At 38.4% G+C, this 23,652-nt stretch overlaps 1 long non-coding RNA gene across 1 annotated transcript in view; it reads right to left on the bottom strand.

Moving 5' to 3' along the window:
* Positions 1–1,626: 1,626 nt before the first annotated feature.
* LOC117814852 overlaps positions 1,627–23,652 on the bottom strand; it is a 28,229-nt gene continuing 6,203 nt past the window's right edge. Inside the window, exons 3-4 of the long non-coding RNA XR_004631653.1 lie at positions 18,894–18,919; positions 1,627–1,983 (exon numbers count right to left, since the gene is read on the bottom strand). This is a non-coding gene — a long non-coding RNA (uncharacterized LOC117814852). The remainder of the gene's footprint in view (positions 1,984–18,893; positions 18,920–23,652) is intronic.

The raw sequence follows: 23,652 nt of genomic DNA, 5'->3' as shown, positions 1-23,652 counted from the left end.
ACAGTTTTTTTTTATTTATCTTGAATTATTTTGAAAGTGTCTTATGTGTTTAATGTATTTTATTATAATTATTAAACTCTTTACAGTGTTTTTATTTATCTTGAATTATTTTGAAAGTGTCTTATGTGTTTAATGTGTTTTATTATAATTATTAATCTCTTTACAGTGTTTTTATTTATCTTTTATTTAGTGACTCATTTGCCTGTGTTTCATTATTACTAAATATTTATTTTTAACAGTGTTTTTTTAATAAATTTTTTAATTATTAAAAAAAAAATACTTTTATGTCCTATGTGTTTTATTATTACTAAATATACATTTTTTTTACAGTGTTTTGATGTATATTTAATTTATTCTAAGTATCTCCTGTGTATTATTATTATTTTATTCATTTTGTTTTTACAGTGTTTTTGTATGTTTTTATTTTTTTATCTGTCTCATGTTAATCATTATTATTATTTCATCTTAATTTTTTACAGTGTTTTATGTTCTGTGTGTTTTAACTCATTTGACCTCTCTGTGCAGCACACTGGTGAACTTTGTTTTAAATGTGCTACATTAATACAGGGGAATGTACCAGGAAGTGAAGATCTATTGGAGCTCATGATAAAATGTGAGTTTCAGAAACAACATCAGAGGTAAAAAAAACAATACATACAACATACAACAAAGATGAAGAGCTGAGGGTGTGTGACTCACTGAGGTAGACTGTGACTTGTTGTCAAGAACATAAATGTACAACAACAAAATCACTAGTCTTCCACAACACGTCACACGTATCTGAAAGCCAATAAAACCAAAGCGCTGGCTCCTGATTGGCCGACACTGCGGCGCTGTAAGTCATATTGGAGTTGACTTCAAATGTCAGTGACGTCTTTGATCAGCAGAGCTTATTCTGTGGATATCAACAGGCTGGGTCAGGGGTTCAAACTGCTGGAGGAAAGACTTAAACTCAACATGTCTAACTGAGTCTGTTTGGTTCGTCCTTGTTTGAATTAAAGGTTCATCAGGTTTGTGCGTAAACAACATCGAGAAACAGTAAAGCACTCACGACAGAAGCAGAATGAAACAACATTGTACGTAAAGCAGGAGAGACAAATAAACCTTGATGTGTTCACTGAAGAGAGGACGCTGATAACAAAGACATGCAGATACAACATCCAACAAACACACACACACAACCTGGAACCAGGATACTCCAAGGTAGATCTCACCGTGCTGTACACACACACACACACACACACACACACACACACACACACACAGAGCAGCAGTTGTCACAGAGCAGCAGTTTTAATAACAGCAGAGTAAAAGGACACAGGTCTAATCTCCTGGTATTGGTTTTCTAAAGCTCTGCCAATAAAGTAGTGTCTCTGCAGGATAAAGACGAGAGTGGAGCAGGAGAAGAGGAAGGGAAGAGGAAAGGTGAGATGAAAGGTGCAGGAGGGAAGGGAAGGGAAGGGAAGGGAAGTTTGAGATAAAGTAATAAAGAGCATGAAGGGAAATACGCAAGAAAGTGATAGAAAAGAAAAGCAGAGCGGGAGAGAAGAGGAGGCATGAAGGAAGGAGATGGAGAGGGCAGCAAATAAAAACAGAAAGGAAAGGAAAGGCAGAAAAGAAGGGAGATTAAGATAAATAGTTGGAAGAGAAGAAGAGGAAACGTGACAAAAGGGAAGAGGACAAAAGATATCAGATAATTGTTTTCATATTCAACATTCGTGGGTGATTCCAGTCAAACATCTCTTCAGTATCCGCTGCTGAAGGTTGTGTTTTGAATGACAAATATTCAGTAAATGAATGATAATGTCTTGTTTTGCTGAACCCACCTGCAGGGTCTTTGTTCGCTCCCATTTCCTGTTGATGTCTGCGGCTGCAGCTTTGCTGACCTCTCGGCTGTTCTTCTATTTCTATTAGCCTTTAATGGCGAGTAAACGGCTGCGCGCCACACACTGACCCACGTGGCTCTCCCTCCTCATTACTGTCCTGAACAAGGAGACAAGAAAACATCAACATTACTGATTTGTCTGTAATGTATGAAGGATGTGGACTTTATGTGAGTCTCGGCCTATTTCTCTGTTCGTCGTTCTCTCGTCTGAGTTCCTGCTTTCCAATCGTCCTCAAGATGTCTAATGACTATGTCTATATTCCCCGGCTCATGATTTTACTGTGACTGCTGGACGAAGAAAACACACACACACACACACACACACACACACACACACACACACACACACACACACACACACACAGATGCCCTTCTTGCTGATCTCAACAAAGGTCTGTGCTGCTGTGACATTTGGAAGTAGATGAAATGACCAGCAGGGTCATGGAGCGTTGCGCCCCGTGTTTTACTGCTCGGGTATAAGAGCTCTTAAGACCTCGAAGAGAACAAACACACACACACACACACACACACACACACACACACACACACACACACACACACACACACACACACACACACACACACATGCGCCATGCTTAAACCTCTTTATTCATACCCCTGATCTTTGGACGCTATGCTCTCTGGAGGTCTGAGGACATCAATTCTCGTTCTTGAAATCTCATGTTCTACAGATTGACCCTTTATTCAGAGATTTAAGTTCCCTTCAGGACATTTAGCTGAACAGACTTAAATTACTTTAATTACCTCCCTGACCTACTTCAGCAATAAAACAAACAAACACTCAGAACAGCGAGAATCATTTTAATGCCTCAAACTGTCTCCACACGGTAAATGTCAGACAGTGACAAACAGCACGCTGCCAACACAACCTTTGTGTTAATTACCACAGAAAAGATACTTAATGAGAGATGAATCTGACCAGGGAAAGAAAGCTTCTTTTCTTACACATGTACAGGATGAGGAAGGAGATAAGAGGTCCTGTTTGTCTAAAATCGACACAAAGCGTGCGTTCCTCAGAGGAGAGTGCACACGTGGCCCGAATGATTGATGCCTGAAAAAGCAGAAGAATGTATTTCTCTGCATGTTGAAAGACTGAAGGAGACTGTGAGAGGCTTAGAATCACCCAACGTGGTGTTTTGAAGCTTAAAAGCATGTGATTACTGTAAAATTACAGCTTTCCACAGGAACAACACCGTTCCCTCGGAACATAAAAAAAGTGCTCAATCCTCCAGTTTCTACTTTAATTGATTTTCACATTCTCAGTTCAGAACGTTGGAGCTTCTGCTCCACACTTCCTGAGAGAGTATCTGCATTTCTGCATTAAAGCTGGGGTTGGTAGTCAGATTTAGATCCACTTTTTGTTCTACTGGTTAAAATGATCTTTATGTCCTGATGGTAATCAATACATAATGTGTTCTTAAAAAAGAGGTAAAAAAAGCTGCTATCTACAGCCGGAGTAAACCTGGGAAAACACCAACCAATCCCTGCCATCAGGAGACAAAGAGTGAGACATGAGTTGACGTAGTGCAAAACACAAACCATGTGCTGAGGACCTGTTTTGAATCAGTCACCATCATATGGTCGCGAATCCACGGCGCTTGTGCATGTGCTTGTGCGTTTTGGAGGAGATCCGAGGGGAGGGGGGGAGGGGTTAGGCGGAGTCCTGAGGAAATGTTAAATTTAAATTCATGCTAGTTTTCAGTGGCTACCAACCCTAGCTTTAACTGGTTTCTGTAAGTTTCACCAATTCTGACTAATTCTGCTATTTTTCAGTATTTCTCTCTCAGAGTCAGTGAGTTCAACGAAAAGACCCAAACCTGATACAGCTTCATACTGTGTGTGCAACCTAACACTCCTGTATTTGAATCCTCCATGTGCCACTGCTCTCTAAAACATTGTTCTTTAGTCCTAATGAAAGAGCTTGGAGGTTAATGCCACAGACATACGAAGAAAGTCTTTGTCTCTTTCTGTCACAATATGAAAAAGTCTCAGGTGTTGCAGGTGTGACTGTGGCTCTGGTATCAAGACACTGTTTAATTGTCTGGTTTTGAAGCCTGCTGAACTTCAGTTGTCATGAAGATTGCTTCTTAATACCTCTGTAAGACCGGTTGTTTTAAAGAGGGGTTAATTATGGACAATAATAGAGAACAGGATGGGGAAGAGAACCTTTGCTGGAGACATTACATTTTTTAGTTTCCCCCCAATATTCACGATCAAACGGGAGATAATCTGTACCTCCTAACCACAGACTGTATAGTAAATAGACGTAGTATAGGTGACGTCATCCATCTGTTCCTGAGCGCTGTTTTTGATCGTCGGCACACGCCATATTAGAAATGCTGAACTCAACATAACGTCTGTCGAGTTAGTGTGACGTAAAGAGGCGGGTCTTTAGCCTCCTCGCTAACAGCTACAGTGTTCCCGCCATAGACTGTATATAGAATGGACGTCATCTCGCTCGGCTTAAAGTGAGGCCGCCACAAAAACTGCTCCCCCTAGTGGCTGGCTGCAGTATAGGTGGAAAAACTCCACCTCCCCCATTCATTTGAATGGGGCAGCAGTCAAACTTTAAAAAATAAATACTCACGGTACGAATGTTTCTCTCATCCATATGCTGTGGTGATATGTAGTTATTATTTGACTGTGTTGTGTTCAAGGCCTCTTTTTTCTGAACAGTTTCTTTTTCATTAGTTATTACAGGTTAAAAAACGGGGTTTTACATCCGGTTTACTTTGACTGACAGCTGCCGTAGAGAGAAACTCTGTAGGACCTCGGACCGGTACGCTGTAGGGCGGAGCTTGTTACCGTGCAAACACACAAATTCCCTACAGCACAGACTCTGGCTGCAGAAAATGTACAAGATGTCAGCGTTCTGGAACGGGATATTTTGTCTTCAAAACCGTACAATGGGAAAAGGCGGAGCCACGCTGTCCATTATATATACAGTCTATGGTTCCCACCTGTCAGTCAAAGCAGCCATGCCCTTATTTGGGCAAAACTTGTACGTTTAATATCTTAGAAAATAACAGGTTATAAATAAATGAACCCCCCGTACAGTGATTGCCGATAGAGAAATTTGCTAAACAGACCTAAACTGTTTTTGAACCAGGTAGTAAACATGTTTATTTCTGCTGTAAAGATCATCTTTTTTGAATTGGTGTGTATGTGGTTTACGGTGTTTCTGCAGCCGGCCTCAAGTGGACACTCAAGGAACTGCAGTTTTTAACACTTCTGCATTGGCTTCATATTTTAAGACCGGTGGTTGCTGCTTACTCTTAAAAAGAGATGAACTCATATCTGTAGAGAAAAAAGTATTCCAATAATTCAGGCCTTAAAGGGAACCTGATAACATCACAAACCTGGATGTTCAACACCATCCCTGATATAATTGTTTTAATGAGATCAGATGACTTTATTTAAGAGAATTGGACATGAGAGTACAACTGTAACATCACCAACATGATGTTTGCAGAGCCTTCAGTACACTCCAGTTATTACCATGTAAAGGGAGGGTTTCATACAATAAAGAATATATGAGCAAGTAAAGCTCCCAGATTCTCAAACGACCCTTCATTTGGTCCTCCTCCTCCTCCTCTAATCAATCCTAACAGCCCCTCACCCCCCTGTTCTCTCAGCTGCTGAAGCCTTCAATAGTAATCTCTTTTATCTCTTGGTGAACTTGTTCAGCCTCCACATTGCACCACGTCACGTCTGCAGTTGCTCTCCGTACAATGCCCTCATCAGAGGCAGCTGTCAGAGCTAACAATGCTCAGAATGGCAGCTGCCTTGGCTTGCCAGCACTGCCACCAAGTTTAAGTTACAGGAGCCGTTGATTCTCTATGGGAAGCTGGCTGCCTGGGTTAGTGCACACAAAGCCGTCGCAACAATGTGGCTGCATTGTCTCGGTCACAGCGCCGAGCAGGAGAGTGACAGTGTACAGCGGGCTGCGAGTTCATTAGACCAGCAACGCTTTTCCTTCTTTTTCTCTCTCCGCTCCTCAAGTCCCGCTCTCTCTCTCTCTCTCTCTCTCTCTCTGCCAGGCGAGGTGTGCCCTTCTCACTACTCATTAATGTCCAATGTAAGCAACTACAGGTATTAGGCAACATTAAGATAGCCACACACACAGACACAGAGAGACACACACATTAGGAGATAGCTCTACTTCCTGTCTCCTTTCATTTTCAAATTAAAAGAAACATGTTCATTAATCGTCTGTGTTTCACACATGAAACTTTGTGGCTTCGGTTATCTCTGTCTCCAAAGTCTTCCTGGAGATCTTAGGTCACTGCATGAGCAGAAGAAAAGCTCAGAGGGAGAGGGGTTTGGGGCTATTATTCTCCCAGCCCTGGTCATACAATTATGGGCAGCCTGCTGAATAGTTCTGCCATTAGAGCGCACTAAATTACGCTCTTTACTTTGGAATGAAGGTCCTTTCACTCAAAGCCAAAGAGAAATAACAGGGGGAAGACAGTGGTGCTCACAATGAAACTGACAGAGTGCTCAAGGATGGCACGCTGTCACTTCTCCTCCTCTGGTAATGTTCTTTATTAGACTAATGTTCAATTAGGTTGTCAAGGCCGGCCAGGGAAATGTGAAAAAATGTAGAAATCATATCCAATCATTATTTCCAATGTGAATCATTTCCCTCTACATGCATGGTAAGCTTATCAAATCATTAACCTTTGTGTTAATGATGATTATTTCACATAGAATAAGAGTTCTTGCTAACGACATGCAGGACAGAGAGGCTGTTTAGCTCCAGAGGAGAGAACTGTAAGTCTCCTTACACAGAATTAAATGTACACTATAAAGATAACGCTGTCTTAAAGCTGGGGTTGGTAGTCAGATTTAGATCCACCTTTTGTTATACTGGTTAAAATCCTCTTTATGTCCCGATGGTAATCAATTGTGTGTTTTGGAGGAGCTCCGAGGGGAGGGGGGGAGGGCTTAGACAGAATCCTGAGGAAATGTACATCAAATTCAGGCTAGTTTTCTGTGAATACCAACCCTTGCTTTAATTAATACAAATAAAACCAACATTTTAAAATAGGTACCCTTATCTCAACAAGTCCATCAAACAGCAGAGAGAGAGACGGGAGAGACAAAACGTATGTATAAGATGTCAACAGACGTTATATTGAGTTTAACATTTCCAGTATGCTCTCCCGCCGACTATTGGCTTCAAAACAGCGCTTCAGAAACAGATGGGTGGACTCACGGATACTACGTACATTTATTATACAGTCTATGCTTTGAACATGAAGAATTCTCAACAGTTAGCCTCTCATCTACATCAGATATTCATGATGAACCTTACATTAAAGACCTGCTTCCTGTTAGCGCAGTCTGAAATGATGGATTCAAGAAGCTCATCAGAAACTAAATCCAGATACAAGCTAACAAACTGTCTTCAACTTTCCCTCAGGAGCAAAAATCTGACTTTACATTGAAATGAAAATAAAGATTTGATATTTATCCTGATAATTATCGATATCAGCTGACATGAAAAACTGTATCGTGATGTCATCTTTTTCAACATCGCCCAGCTCTCCGTGCATGATTTACTCTTTTACTACTAAAAGGCTGACCTGGTGTGTGACTGGCCCGGTGTTGATGCTTGTGTTTCATGTTGAGTTAGAGCAGGTGAGGCTCATTGCCCGGGCTTGTAAACTTAAATGCCAAGAGAGTGAATGTGACAGAAACGAGCCTCAGTGATGCTCTGTAAAAACACACTACACTGAAACAACACACATACAAACACACACAGACAAACACACACAGACAAACACACACATACAAACGCACACATACAAACACACACATACAAACACAAACAGACAAACACACACATACAAACACACACATACAAACACACACAGACAAACACACACATACAAACACACACAGACAAACACACACATACAAACACACACACACATACAAACACACAGACAAACACACAGGCAAACACACACAGACAAACACACACATACAAACACACAGACAAACACACACAGACAAAATCACACATACAAACGCACACATACAAACACACACACATACAAACACACACAGACAAACACACACACAGACAAACACACACATACAAACACACACATACAAACACACACATACAAACACATACATACAAACACACACACATACAAACACACACAGACAAACACACACACAGACAAACACACACATACAAACAAACACACACATACAAACACATACAAACGCACACATACAAACACACACATACAAACGCACACATACAAAATCACACATACAAACGCACACATACAAACACACACACATACAAACACACACAGACAAACACACAGACAGACAAACACACACATACAAACAAACACACACATACAAACACATACAAACGCACACATACAAACACACACATACAAACACATACAAACGCACACATACAAACACACACATACAAACGCACACATACAAACACACACACTGAAAGGATGGATGAAGGATTCAGAACCAGAATCTACATAAAAATACAATGATTCAAGACTCCACACTGAACACCCCCATCTTTAATCATGTTTCTTCATTTCTTTATTTTTCATTCCCTTCCTTTCTTCCCCTTTCTTTTCATCCTTCTTCAACCCCCCTCCCTCCTTCTTACCCTCCCTCTCTCACTTCATCTGTGAATCCTGCCCCCACCCCCGCCCCGCACCTCTCCCTCCACCTGCTCGTATTGATTCTGTGTTAGTGAATTCGGAGCCCGGGGGGGATAATAATGGTCACTGAGCGGAAGTGAGCAGAGCCGGACATGGCTACTTCCTGCACAGCGTGATGGTCATTGCATCACCTGGGTCATTTGTTCTAAATTCACACCCCACACCATGCCCTCCTCCTCCAGTCCTCCTCTTTCTCCTCCTCCTCCTCCTCCTCCTCCTCCTCCTCCTCCTCCTCCTCCTCCTCCTCCTCCTCCTCCTCCTCCTCCTCCTCCTCCTCCTCTCCAGGTGTCTTGGGTTTCTTTTTTCACCTCTTTTTTTTGCTCTCTGTGCAGACAGGAAGATGACAGACTATCAGGGGTCACTGTAGGCTGATCATTAGCAGTGCCCTGTGGTTGACTTCAATTAGCTGGGAGAGACATTGAACTGCAGCTGAGCTCAGAGAGAGCGAGCAGTCGGTGGACTTCACCGCTTTCACATTTAAAGGAGGGACTCCTGACACAAAGGAGATACACGGCTGCAGATAAGAAGGAAGACTTAAAGTTCAGTTAATGACAACATAAGTCAGTCCCTCCAGGATTTCGCAGGTTTTTTTGTGATTGTTGCGTCCCAAAAAGCCTGATTTTGCGACAGCTTTTTGAAAAATTGCAGTGAAAGTTGCAATCTTTTCTTTAAAAGCTTTTTTACCCAATAACATCTCAGAGGAAGTAAATATGCTAAATTATTGGCAGCTGTTTTTAGTGTTGTTGGTAGCCTTACTAAAAAATGCTTGAGATTTCAACTATTTAAACAAGATTTGTGCACAGGTAACATCACAGAGAGTCTCCATCTTACACTGCTAAACTCAAAATCTTACAAAGTGAAATTGTCTCATTTTCAGGCAAAATGTCTTCTCCCACTTGATTTAAGACACATTTACTTAACAAGTAACATTTGAGCAAGATGGAGGGACTTGTTTTAAGACATCTTGAATATCTTGTTAAGTCAAACAATCTTGAAATGATCTTGTTTTGAGTTGTAATTTAGAAGAAACAAGGTTTATTTAACATTTCAGACATTTTTCAAGCTGAGATCTTATTTATAGAAGACGGATAATCTTGATTTAAGACAAACCCTTTACTTGATTTAAGTAAATGCATTCTATTGGAGAATCTATCTAAGAAAGAAAGAACAAAAGAAAGAATGAAAGAAAGAAAGAACAAAAGAAAGAATGAAAGAAAAAAAGAACAAAAGAAAGAAAGAATGAATGAAAGAAAGAAAGAAAGAAAGAAAGAAAGAATGAAAGAAAGAAAGAAAGAAAGAACAAAAGAAAGAAAGAATGAATTAAAGAAAGAAAGAAAGAATGAAAGAAAGAAAGAATGAATGAAAGAAAGAAAGAAAGAAAGAACAAAAGAATGAATGAAAGAAAGAAAGAAAGAATGAAAGAAAGAAAGAATGAATGAAAGAAAGAAAGAAAGAACAAAAGAAAGAAAGAAAGAAAGAAAGAAAGAAAGAAAGAAAGAAAGAAAGAAAGAAAGAAAGAAAGAAAGAAAGAAAGAAAGGTTGTTTTTTTAAGGGTTGGTTTCAGTTTTCAGACACTGTTTCTTCTAAATCAGATCAAAATATAAATCCTCAAACTACATGCACACAATGAAACACCTCCTTTAGAGCAAAGCTGGCTTATCCTAAAAACAACATGACTGAATATTAGTATATCCAGCTCACTATGAGAAGTTGACATGACATTTATTAGTGCAAAAATCTTTCTTTGACTAAAAAAATACTAATTGTTCTCATTCCTGTCTTATTCTGAGACACTGAGGTTTAAAATAGTGGTTTAATATTGCTTAAAATAAGTTTTCCCTGCTAATTTTAAGATCACAGTTTTCTAAATATTATGTCTTATTTTAAGAAATCTTAACAAGCAAATTTTCACTTGTTCTATTGGCAGATTTTTTTTGCTTATTTCAAGGTAAAAGTAGAAATACGTTTTTGTTCTTGTTTTTGGAGGGACATTTTTTCCAGTGTAGTCTTCCAGACTTTGTGAAATACTGCACTGCATATAGTTAAACAATTAAAAACAATATTATTTAACTTCAAACTGAGTAGTAAACATGAACCCTTTCCCAACTTTCTTTGAATGAATTGTATTAAATTCAATTTGGGCAAATCATTTTCTTAAAACAAACAAAAGGTTGTGTTTTGAACAGATTCTGTGTTGTATATGTGCTATTTTATAATGTTTGTTCAGTGTTTGTATTTATATTTTCCTCCTACTTTGTAAACACTGTTGTACTAGAAAAAAAATACATTGTAAATAAATTCAACTTTAGCTTATTAATACTAAAAGGGTATTTGAGTATCTATAAATAACAACGTTGTCATCGTAACTTGTCCTTCCTCCCGTTCTCTGTGCGTGTTTTGTTGTTGAAAAGTGCCGATCAAGTGAGGACTTACGTTTATGTTCCACCACGATATTGCACGCCATGTTAAACAGTTTACCCTCGCTTTCTTGTGAAACATCAGGAAACTGACTTGCACGAACTTTGGAGGAAACATTAGTTGGTAAATGTTCTTTTTTCACGTCAGACATGTCCTCATCTTGTCAACTGCTAACAAGGAAGTGAAATTGATGAGGAAACCGATGACGTACAGGGGCTGAGGTTAAGGTGATTGGTCCAATTTGCAGAAGAGTTGCGGTGACTGTATAAAATTGCAAGACCGTGCAGAAATCACACTGATTGGTTGAATTTCCGTTGATAGTTGCGATCGCGATATCGCAACTTCCTGGAGGGACTGCTGCGACATGAAAGGCGGTTATTTAAGATTAGCTGAAGAAATGAAGGACACATGAAAGCCGTGTTTCAGAAATATTAGCACTGTGAGGTTCATTTAAGCTGTCAGAAACCAGTCCCTGATTTGTCTTACATTTAAATATCGAGCTGCTAATAATCTTGATCGAGCCAACAGACTCTATCTACATATTTTGACTGCTGTCATTGTAAGTAGTGAGTCAGTAAAATGGTCACCGTGTGATGACGGTTGACGAGGAGGAGAAAAGAAAATCTGCTGAACACGTAAAACGGAGACATGAAAAGATAGAAAACACACAACAAAAGAGGAGGAATAAGAAAGGGAGAGCCAATCTGCTGTAAAGCTCTGAGATTATCAACAACAGTGACAGCAGATGATGATTGTTGTCATGTATGTGTGTGTGGAGAGAGAGGGGGGGGCAATTATGTATAACTCCCTCAAGCTACATTTCTCTCTCTCCGTCTACCCCCTACGGCGGCCCTGATGGGACCCAACCTTTCATTTGCTCATTGCAGTAATTGGTGTGTGTGAGGGGGAGGTACATGTGTTCTGCTCCCCCTCCGCGTCTGTCAGAGAATTAGAAAATGGAATTCTCTGAAGAACAGTGTGCGTCTGCCTTCCTCGTCCAAGATGACACATTTTTATTATTTGCTCTGTGACAGAACAGATTTCTCCGTCCTCTGGCCGCCGGCGTCATTATGATTTGTAATTTTGAAGATAACTTATATTGGGATCAAATTTGCCAAAGTACATTTTGACAGATAAATGTTAAATTAAAAGCCTCAGCAATTAGAGCTTTTTCTGCTCCAGGCTATTTTCAACAGGTGTGACAATAATGGAAAACAGCAGCCCTGTACGCAGGGAAACAGAGCTCAGACTGGAGCAGGAAGGAGCTTTATTAAATGAACTGAAAAGTAAATCTCATTCTCCCTCGAATATCATCAACGCAGGCCACAGCATGCTCATTATATAAAACCCCTTTTTAACCAAATAATCCAACACTCACTAACAGGGATGATTGTACTCTAACAATACGAAGGGCTGGTTGAAATTACAGGTGTGAGATTTGCTCCTTTAATTGTGTGTCACAGTGACAGTAAAGTTTAGAGAAGAACATGCAGGGTTTATAAACCGTACTGTAATCCTTCTTAAAGCTGGGGTTGGTAGTCAGATTTAGATCCACTTTTTGTTATACAGGTTAAAATGATCTTTCTGTCCTGATGGTAATCAATACATAATGTGTTCTTAAAAAAGAGGTAAAAAAAGCTGCTATCTACAGACGGAGATAACAGAGTCCTGAGGAAATGCTACATTCAAATGACTACCATAACTGCCAACCCTAGATTTAATACAATTAAAACGAACATTTTAAAAACAGGTACTCTTATCTCAACAAGTCCATCAGTCAGAGGCGGTAGAGACAAAACTAACTGCATTTTAATTATAACAGAACGTAATCATGTTGTGTAACCTCATTAAAATTCAGTTTAGTAACCGCCTTTCTCATTCTTATAATAATCAGTACAATGCTGGAGCATAAAAATCTCTTTAATTTAATAAATCTTAAATAAGCAGAACCAGTGTGTCTGCTTTTGTGAACTCTCACATTTATTCTAGCCTGTTAGACGCTGTTTTTTGCTTGTGTAGTCTGTCTGTTCTGTTGGATCTGGTCTGCAGGATGCTGGGTCAGGCGTTGCTGGATTTCTGGTTTCAGAAAGCAGAAGTAAACAACGACCAAGCTGATAGATAAACTGCTTCTTTAGCATCACTGATGATTTAAAAAGTTAAGAAGTGGTTTATATGGAGTTTAATAATTTTCACAGCACCTAAAAACTGAGTGCAGGTAGCGCTGTGCATTATGGGAAACAGTATGTGAGGGAGACTGGTCCGCTGCAGACTGAGACATGTTCCTGAATCAGTACGACATCAGGGTAGTTTTGGCATACTGCAGATTTTGCTCTTGTTCACATACTATATACTGAATTTAGGCCGAACCAGTACGTACTGCTAGGATAGTAGGAGGTTTGCAAACAGCTTTTGACTCAGTGCTCTCAGTTGAAAACAGTTCAATGTTTGGAACACCGCCTCTCATTAATGTCACTTCCTGATCAGCGACCAATCAGAATCAAGAAGGGGCGGGACTTCCGGTGCTTTGTCAACAACTACGGCCGAGGTCCGTACGGAGGAGAAAAGTTATCACACTGGTTTTTTTTAGGTACAATTTCAGAGTTTAGATCTGCTGCTGATGCTCTGACACGATTTCTATCAATACTTTTTACAGTTTCTTGTTGAAATGTTGTTGAATGAAAGAAAGTATGAAGCATACAGAGCATTTAAGACAGAGCTAACGGTCACTACTGAGGGAGCTGAAGTGCCTGGGGACGACTTTCCTAACTTAAAGCACAACAGTAAATGTTGGAGGGAGGCGCCCCCAGAACAAAAAACAACGTTAGTGGACACGACCTCTTCTGTATCTGGCCAAAAGTGAATGAAAGTCATATTGCGGTCTCGTCTTAATATTTGATCTGTTTTCAGTTTTTAGGCATTATTAATAATTAAGAAATTTGTTGAATTTATGTAGCCGTTTTAAAAACATTAAACATTAAAATATCTCTTTCATCGTGGTTATTCTCTTCAGAGACATGACGAAGATGAAGCTCATGACTGTGACAACATTCAGAATAAGGTGAGACATAATCAGCTGTGTTTTATGGTTGTAATGATTACCTTCTTCACCCGCAGTGTCTCACTGAGAGATACCGCAGGCCTTTTCTTCCTGCAGTGGTCAGACTTTATAACCAATAATACACACACATATATATATATATATATATATGTGTGTGTGTGTGTGTGTGTGTAAGATATGCTTATTTTTTACCTCTTTAATTTTAATTTTAATTGCTAAATAATGTTCTAATAATTGTTACTTTATCGGCTCTTGTTTGCTTTCTATATTTTTTTGCACTTTGTCTACTTTGCTACTGTGACACTTGAATTTCCCGGTTGTGGGACGAGCAAAGGACTATCTTATCTTATCTTATCTTATAAAGGTTCACAAATGATGTGAAAATATATATATATATTGTAAAAAATAGCTATAAAGCCGTTATGGCCAAATTCCCTCTGAGTGTCTGTTTGTAAAAAAATCAGACACACTACCAGATGATAAATTGAGCACTAAGCTTAATTGACTAGAAGATCTCAATGTATAAAAAAAATGTGTTTGACCCTTTGGTGGCCTGTTAACTATTCTGTGCTTGTGTATATGTCTGTTATGTTCTATTACTATTATTGTTATTATTATATTTTATTTACTTTATTTTACCTAATTCTCGTTCATCTTCATTTTATCTTAATTTTATTTTTTCTTCATTCTATTTTATTTTATTTTGTCTTCATTTTATTATATTTGTTTTATTTTATCTTTTTTAATTGTATTTGATCTTTATTTGATTTTGTTTGATTCATATTTATATCTTGTTTTATTCCTTCTTCTATTGATATTTGTCTTACATACTGTTTATAAGAGCTCTGTAATGACTGAATTTCCCTCCCTGGGATAAATAAAGTATTTCTGATTCTGATTCTTAAGGAACCAAAGACTCTGTGATCTCCAGTAACAGATTCACTGAGGGGGAGAACAGCCAGACCACTGACCTCCCTCAGAGGGAGCCTCCTGTACATGAGGGCCTACCGCAGGGGGAGAAGGAGTCAGAGACGTGGGGAGGAAAAGAGGCATGGGGGCTGGGGGCTGATGCTGAAGGCTGAAGTGGAGGGGGGGTGCTCTAGTAGGAAGGGGAGTTAGGGAAAAGGTGCGAGTGGGAAAAACAGGCATGGGGGAGGGGGAGAGGTGAGGGAAATGGTGTTAGAAAGGTGTGATGAATGGGGGAAAGATTGCAAAGAAAGGGTTCTATGTTGGGATTAAAGCCGCAACGAGCGACATATGGGAAAGGTGAAAGGTGACAGATACGTAGAGAACACGGAGGGAGGGGAAGATGAATGACAGGGAGGTCTTTTATCAAGAGATGACGACAAGCTTCAGTGTGCACCTGGAACCAGACTACAACCTGAAGACATCCCAACCAGGGGAGCAGGATTAGATCAGCTGCAGGTGTCAGAGCACTGCGAGCAGCTCCCCCGTCTGCACGGAGGAACCTTGAGACACTCAAAACTGGAGGAAGGCAGCTCAAGCAGAAACCCACATGTCAATATGGATCTATGGAGGACACTTGTGGATTGAACGAGACAGAGCTCTGTCAGTATTAATTATCTTGTAAATGGGTCATCAGCAGAGGGAGAACACACACACACACACACACAGAAGATGCACCAGTTGTTTACTCTGAGTCTCATATGAAACACACTGGATCTTATTATTGCAAGTCGGGGGGAGCTTCTATTCATGATTTAAAGTCTGTTGCAGTACGGCCTTGTGAATATGAGCTCAAACACCAGTAAGCCTCTGGTGAAGGTGAACGCTGAGAGGTGAGCAGGAGTCTGAGCTGAAGAACAGGCAGCGTGTGGAGGCAGGAGAGGGTGATGGAGAAGGAAGGAGCTGTGAGGAACAGCAGCATGTGAGATGAAAGGGTGAGTGTGGCTGTGGACACACTTTTCAAAGGGGGGAGAAGGTGAGCCAAAGGGAGAATAATGGACTTGGGGCCCAGTCAGGGTCTGAGAGTGAAAGAACACTCAAAGGGTTAATACCATCCTTTCTGTTCAAGCTCTGAAGAACTTTCCTCTGTCCCTCTGCGGTCCCAGTCTGGACCTTGAACCCAAGTCTTCAAGCAGCATTAGGGAACTTGGAAATGTGAGGGGCACCTATGACTCTCTCTTCAGAGTTTTAAATCTTCATCACAAATCAGATGAAATACATAAAGTGATCCCTTCAAGGCTCTGAGAGCTTCTTTTATGAATTAGCGTTTATCAAAGTGTTTCAGTCTCATGAACAAGTAGGAAGCAGTTTTGCTGGTTTAAATGAGAGCTTGATATATATCTTTGTGCACTTAGGTTTGTAGACTTGGATTAGAGCTGCGTAACATCTTTTATGTCAATGGATAGGAGACTGTAAAAATTGAAAATCTACTGATGGTGTTTTGAATGGCATTTGTAAAGTTGTGCATGCTGAAAATAACAGCTACATTTCTCCACATTTAGCTCCAAAATGTCACAAAACCGTGGTGAGAATTTTTAAGTAACTTTTTTAAATCACCATTAGAGGAATGTTTGTGATCATTTAACATACATTTTTGTCGTGACAAATGTGTTTAAGAAAAAATCACTGTTAAATCTAAATGCTCCTGCTATCATGAGCTTAGATGTTGAATTGTGTTAAAATCAACCCAAGTTGTGTAATCTAAATTCTAAATATAAACATAAATGTTAAATATAAATGCTTAACATAAAATAAATGTTAAAACTAGATGTTAAATGTTAAATATAAATGCTTAATATAAAATAAAGGTTAAATATAAAAGTCAAATGTTAAACCTAAACGCTAAATATAAATGTTTAATATACATTTTAAATGTTGCTCTGCTATCCTAAATATTTACCTATATGCAAATTCACACTGTGCTTCATAAAGCTTCATAAAGCCATACAAATATCCCAATGTTAATCTGTCCATCCCACAGACTGGGTCAGTTCAGACTCTGAGCGCTGTAGAAACTCTTAATGGCCTCCAAAACTGCCGTTCCATTACGTTCTACTAAATCAGTGCACATTATGAAGGCGAGCAGTCTGGTTAGCAACCCTGCAGGAGCCAGGACTGACCCAGTCTGGGACTGGGATATCTGTATCGCTTTATGAAGCTTTTATTTTTGGTACTTTCGCTGGGCAGCAGTGAGAATTTGCATTTTAAGCTTACTTCTCAGGACAGCAGAGCAAAATTTAACATTTAGATTTAAATATAGCATTTAGATTTAACTGTGATTTTATCTAACATACAGTATATTTGCCACGACAAAATAAAAGGGAGAAAAATCTAACTTATTGGAAAAAATATGGAAATAAATATGTTAATATTTAGGATGGCAGAGCAATTTAACATTTAGATTCAACATTTAATGTTTAGATTCAACATTTAATGTTTAGATTCAACATTTAATGTTTAGATTCAACATTTAATGTTTAGATTTAATATTTAGATTTAACTGTGATTTTATCTAACATACAGTATATTTGCCACAACAAAATAAAAGGGAGAAAAATGTAACTTATCGGAAAAAATGTGGAAATAAATATGTTAATATTTAGGATGACAGAGCAATTTAATATTTAGATTCAACATTTAAAGTTTAGATTTAATATTTAGATTTAACTGTGATTTTATCTTTAATATATTTGTCATGACAAAAATGTATGCAAAAAAGATCACTGATATTCCTCTAAATGTGATTTAAAAGTTACTTTTGAAAATGAACAGTATGTTGTTATGACGTTTTAGAGCTAAATGTGGAGAACTTTACAATGTACATAAAAATGATCCTCATAGTTATCTGAGTTGTCCTCATATTAACTTGAAGCTCAGAATAAATTTGGAAACATAAAGTTTCATGAAAAAAACGCAGAAAACGCTTTGAGTTGAATTATGGACTATGGAGATCTGACATTTTCAAAGCTTTGATGGATAAGAGACCTATAAACATCTGTCTTTAACTACAACATTAAGTATCTAGAGTCAATATTTGACGATGTACAGAAACCTCAGAATCAGAGTTTACTCTTCCATTCTTCCATCAAGACCTCTGAGCGAGACCTGTTCTTACATTAGTGAATGTATGCAGCTATGACTCTACTTATAAACAGAAGAACACACACACACACACACACACACACACACACACACACACACACACACACACACACACACACACACACACACACACACACACACACACACACACACTCAGAGAACATCAGGGCTGTGATTATGCATTCCTGCTGGTTTTCTCTGCCGGCAGCGAGCACCTGTGAGTTGTGTGCTACGAGGGTTCCTAGCAACAGTGGTGCTGGAGGAGCGACATCATCAGGATGCACACCTGTTTGATCTGCTGGGACCCTCTGTGATAAGTGGCCCTGGTTACCATGGTAACCCGGTTATAGGATGGATCCATGTGGCGCTATTGAATGGCCTTGGATCAGAAGAAACCACGTTGGGAAGCACACAAACACACACACATACTCATACACACAGGAAACACACATCGAGCTTGAGGAGCTAACCTGCACATGAACACTAAATCACAAATATGCACAAAAAGAGGCAGCAGCAGCTCACCTCAGGGCACGCCCTCTTTCCTACCAACACAGAGAGGTCTTACAGAACTCACACATGAAGAAAGGTCTGATATCCAGAGAAGAAATCAACTCAACACACACAAACACACACACACACAAACAGCACAAAGACCAGGCAGCAGACAGACCACATGCTGACGGCTGCTCACAGTGTGCAGGTGGACGGGGAAGAAGAGGCTCACCTCACCAGGAAGAACTCTGCATCCACCTGGGAGTGAAAAATGAGAACTGTTAAACTCAGCACACAAACAGATGTTCATATTACACTGTTACACAGACAACGCAGCAACCTCCACAGTCCTGAGTGATACAGATGAAGAGTTACTCTTCAGAGCACATGAAACTGCAACGACTGGAAAAATCTTACAAATGTAAATGTAGAAAGAAGTGTGTGCGGTGTATGGGGCGCCGTTTGTAAAGCACACTGAAAATAACAGCTACAATTCTCCACAGTTAGCTCCAAAACATGTAGAGTGAATTTTTAACAGTTACTTTTTTTATCACATTTGAAGGAATATTTGTTATATTCTTCACATTTAATTTTGATTGTGAGAAATATATTAAGTCACAATAACTGTTAAATCCAAATGCTAAATATAAAAACAAATCTAAATGTTAAGTATAAGTATTAATGTTAAGTCTAAATCTAAATGTTAAATCTAAAATTTAAATCTAAGTATTAATGTTAAATATAAACGTTAATTATAAATATTAAATGTTAAATATAAATATTAAATGTTAAATATAAATCTAAGTATTACTGTTAAATATAAATGTTAAATCAAAATGCTAAATATGAATACAAATCTAAATGTTAAACATAAGTATTAATTCTTAATATAAATGTAAAATATAAATATAAATATTAAATGTTAAATTTCAATGTTAAATATAAATCATGATAGTTAAACCTTAATTTTGATTGTTAAATCTAAATATTAAATGTTGCTCTGTGATCCTTAATATTTAGCTTATATGCAAATTCACACTGTTGCCTAGAGGAAATACCAAAATAAAAGCTTCATAAAGAGATACAGACTCAGCAATAGTAACTTATCTTGTCCGTCCCACAGACTGGGTCAGTTCTGTCTCTGAGTGTCCAAAACTGCCTTTAAAACATTTAATGTGGTCAGTCTGGCTATAACCCGTAGGAGTCAGTACTGACAACCTATGGTTAGGATATCTGTATCACTTTATGAAGCTTTTATTTTGGTATTTCTGCTGGGCGGCAGTGTGAATTTACATATTATTTAATTGCATATTGCATATTATATTGCTAAATATTTAGGATCCCAGAGCAACATTTAACATTTAGATTTAAAATGTAACATTTAACAGTTACATTTAACATTTAGATTTAGATTTAAAATGAGGATTTGTGTTTAACATTAATATTTATATGTAACATTTATATTTAACATTTATATTAAACATTTATATTAAACAATTAACATTTATATTAAATATTTAACATTTATATTTAACATTTATATTAAACAATTAACATTTATATTAAACAATTAACATTTATATTAAACATTTAACATTTATATTTAACATTTATATTTAGCATTTGGATTTAACAGTGATTGTAACTTAATATATTTTTCACAACATAATTAAATGTGAAGAAGATCACAAATATTCCTCTAAATGTGATAAAAAGTGACTTTTAAAAATTCAATCTACATTTTAAGGATGTTTTGGAGCTAAATGTGGAGAAATGTTACTGTTATTTTCAGTGTGCACAACTTTACACACAGTGCCTCAAAGCGGTGTTTGTATTTAAGTAAAGTGTTATTTGTCATGGGGATGTCAAACATCCATGCAGCCCTCTCCTCGATAACATCGATGCTCCTCTGTAAAAACATTGCATTAAAGAAGCGTACGCACCAATTAGCCCAACTATAGCTGTATTTATAATGAAAGGTAATTAGCCTCCTAATGTTTCTCAGTCTGCCCTCAGCTAATCAGCACATCTTTAATTATAATCCCTCACATTGTTATCCTGAAATACGCACTATCACTCAGGACTTGATTTGAATTAAAATGTTATTCTGAAAAAAGACGGACGTGTTTGTGATCAATTATCTGCTCACACTTAAAGAAACAGTTCAAGATAGAAATGTATTAATTGAATAAAACAAATGAATAAAAACGAAGGTTTGGTTTCAGAGTGACGTCTAAGAGCATTTTAGACTTGCACTTGCTTTACAGAGCCAGCTGTTCTTATTCAGTCATACACAGAGATGACCATGATGGATGCAGATTCCTCTCTAACCTTCCAGTTTTCAGTCATGACGTCTAAAATCTGCATTAATCTGAATCTTGATCCTAACAGTCCTCTGTCAGCACGATTGAAATGAATACTTTCTCATCATTGTGTGAAGAAGCGAGCCTGACAGCTCAGATGTTGTAGTCTGTCAGAGAACAGACAGACAGTGTCATCCTTTATTCCACCAACCAATCATGACTCTCAATCAGCAGCAGAACCGAACAGATCAAACTAAACTGTCTTTCAAAGCTCTGCCAGGGAGAAACAATGAACATGATCCATCATTTGACTTTCTGTTTGTTTTAACGTCCAAGAGGAGAAGAAGAAACTGTGCTTCAGCTGACGGGTTGAAGTGTCGGACCAGATGTGGAGATTCAACCATGTCTGACTCCTCAATCCAAACCGTCCGACATCTTGTTGGTCGACTGCTCATTAGTACATTTTGATCCTCTTGTTTTAGCACACTTTGTTTTTGCTGTTTTTCTCCAATCAGTCTTAACAAGCTGTTTGAGCAGCTGTCAGGTCACAACCTGTTTTTACCTTTCAATACTTTCATTTGAAATCTGTTCAGATACACTCTTCAAAAGAAATAACTCAAGACAGTTTTTATGTAAAACAAACAAGACAACATCTCCATATCACCGAATTTCCCTCCCCGGGATAAATAAAGTAATTCTGATTCTGATTTCGACCTGTGCCATAGTTTTGATATTATTGATGACGTCTATGTGTCTTTCTGATTGATTCAACCTTTAGTGCCTTCATTTCTTCTGCTTGAAGTTTCTCATGACATCTTTTCTGGTCGCTCAGCATTTGGTCTCAACCAAGCAGCAACCTCCGGTCTCAAACTATGAAGCCCATGAGGAAGTGTTATAGACAGCAATTCATCGTGCATCTGCTTGAGGCTGACTGCAGAAACACCAGAAACCACATACACACCCACACACCCCAAACATGTTTACAGCCTGGTTCAAAAAACGGCTTGGGTCTACGTAGCTAATCTCTCTATCAGCACACACTGTACGGGGGGTGAATTTTTTTCTAACGCAACGGTTCAGAAGATATTAAGATTACGAGTTTTGCCCAAATAAGGTAATGACTGATATGACTGACAGGCGAGAACACACAGCTGTTGGCTAGGAGGCTCAAACCCCGCCTCTTTACCTCACACTAAGTTTGGTTGAGTTCAGTATTACTAATATGCTATGGAGAGAATATTGTGTCTTTAATATGCAATCAAGAATAATGGATTTGAGAACAAAAAACAATTTTGCAAACAAAATTATGATTTGAAAAATATGAAATAATGCTATGAATAAAGGAAATATATTTGTGATTAAAATGTATCTTTATAAATCCACTCTTTTTTTGTTACAAACAAAATTATTATTCTCACGATCCACAGATTCGTTTGCGTTTCCAGTGTTTGCGTTTGCGTTTCCAGTTTTTGCATTTGCGTTTCCAGTTTTTGCGTTTGCGTTTCCAGTTTTTGCATTTGCGTTTCTACATAACTGTCATGGGCGGGACCTCCCCTGAGAGATGCAAGAAGCCTCCTGATTGGTCAGTCTCACTCAGAGAGACGGTGTGACAACTTCCGCCCCAACAAGTTGTTGCCGCGAAGGGAGACATATCAACATGGAGAAACAGGTACGTTTTGCGTAACATACCTGTCTATTTTCTGTCTTATTGGTGCTATTAAGGTTACACTTGTCGTTTGTTCTTCCAGTGTTTTTTTCCCCTAACCGTTTTAGACGGCGGTATCAGACATTAACACCTAACACGCTGTGTGCTCGTCATAAGTGACTGACTTTATTACTGCCCGGCTTTGGTGACAGTTATCCTAATTTCATAGTTATCGGCCTGTTTATAAATAAATAAACGAACTTTTTCATTAGATATACTATCAGAACAAATCAGGAGGCGTGTGTGTGGATTGTTGAGGGGTCATTCCTCCTTTAAGTTAAGTAAAAAGAAACTAAAAGCATAAAAGGGGCCATATTTTCACTGATCTTCAACCCTTAAGGTTTGATCATGTTTAATTTATCACTGTCGCTGGTACCAGAAAGCAGCATCAGGAAGCATTTTACTGAGGTAACTGTTATTATGACTGTTTTCACTCATGGAGAATAATTTCCCTTGCGCGGTAATAAAGTCAGTCACTTATGACGAGCACACAGCGTGTTAGGTGTTAATGTCTGATACCGCCGTCTAAAACGGTTAGGGGAAAAAAACACTGGAAGAACGAACAACAAGTGTAACCTTAATAGCACCAATAAGACAGAAAATAGACAGGTATGTTACGCAAAACGTACCTGTTTCTCCATGTTGATATGTCTCCCTTCGCGGCAACAACTTGTTGGGGCGGAAGTTGTCACACCGTCTCTCTGAGTGAGACTGACCAATCAGGAGGCTTCTTGCATCTCTCAGGGGAGGTCCCGCCCATGACAGTTATGTAGAAACGCAAATGCAAAAACTGGAAACGCAAACGCAAAAACTGGAAACGCAAACAAATCTGTGGTTCGGGAGAATAATAATTTTGTTTGTAACAAAAAAAGAGTGGATTTATAAAGATACATTTTTAATCACAAATATATTTCCTTTATTCATAGCATTATTTCATATTTTTCAAATCATAATTTTGTTTGCAAAATTGTTTTTTGTTCTCA

The sequence above is a fragment of the Notolabrus celidotus genome, chromosome 6, assembly GCF_009762535.1.
Source record: "Notolabrus celidotus isolate fNotCel1 chromosome 6, fNotCel1.pri, whole genome shotgun sequence".
NCBI lineage: Eukaryota > Metazoa > Chordata > Actinopteri > Labriformes > Labridae > Notolabrus > Notolabrus celidotus.
Note: the sequence above shows the minus strand (reverse complement) of the source record. Positions and strands in the feature narration are given on the sequence as shown.